Below are 810 nucleotides of genomic sequence, written 5' to 3'. Positions count from 1 at the left end.
TTATCTTCCCTTTGCTCATGTTTCTTCTATTTTTCATACACAATTCATTGTAAGTTACAAGCATATTATATACTGTAACTATTGAGTATATACTTTTTGTCCTTAAAGAAGCTAAGGAGATCAAGTATCTATTTATAGTATGTCTTATTAATTTTATTATCTTACTTGTTCTCTTTATTCACTCCTGTGAAGTGGAATTACTATATGGTGTCATTTTATAATGCAATACAACTTTATTCCTATCCAAACTCCTTTGGACTAATATTGGCAAATATATTCCATTTCCTTATGTTATAGACCTTTAACACAGATACTACTCTATACAACTGATTTTAAACTCAGTTAATGAATATGCACTTGTACTTTCTGCTCAATTACAACTTTCTAATCAGCTTTGTTTTCTTCCCTCGGTGCTTCTTATACAGAAAGTCTATTTGGGTTCTTTTCCGGCGTCCAAGATGTCGAAGCGAGGACGTGGTGGGTCCTCCGGTGCAAAATTCCAGATTTCCCTGGGTCTTCCGGTAGGAACTGTGATCAACTGTGCTGACAATACAGGAGCCACGAATCTATATATCATCTCTGTGAAGGGGCTCAAGGGGCGACTTAACAGACTTCCTGATGCTGGTGTGGGTGAGATGGTGATGGCCACCTCTTTAGCCAAATATAACTCCTTAAACTTTGCTCTCTTTTGATTAAATTCTTGTTCAAGCTGCTGTTGTGCACGTAAAAAGTCTGCATTAATTTTTTCCAATTCTGCTACCCGTTGTTGAAGAGCAACGTCAGGCTGAGGAGCCGGGCCCGGCTGCGCCA

The sequence above is a fragment of the Elephantulus edwardii genome, unplaced genomic scaffold (genome assembly GCF_000299155.1).
Source record: "Elephantulus edwardii isolate Elephantulus edwardi_28Jun2011 unplaced genomic scaffold, EleEdw1.0 scaffold00127, whole genome shotgun sequence".
NCBI lineage: Eukaryota > Metazoa > Chordata > Mammalia > Macroscelidea > Macroscelididae > Elephantulus > Elephantulus edwardii.
This window is presented reverse-complemented; position numbering follows the sequence as displayed.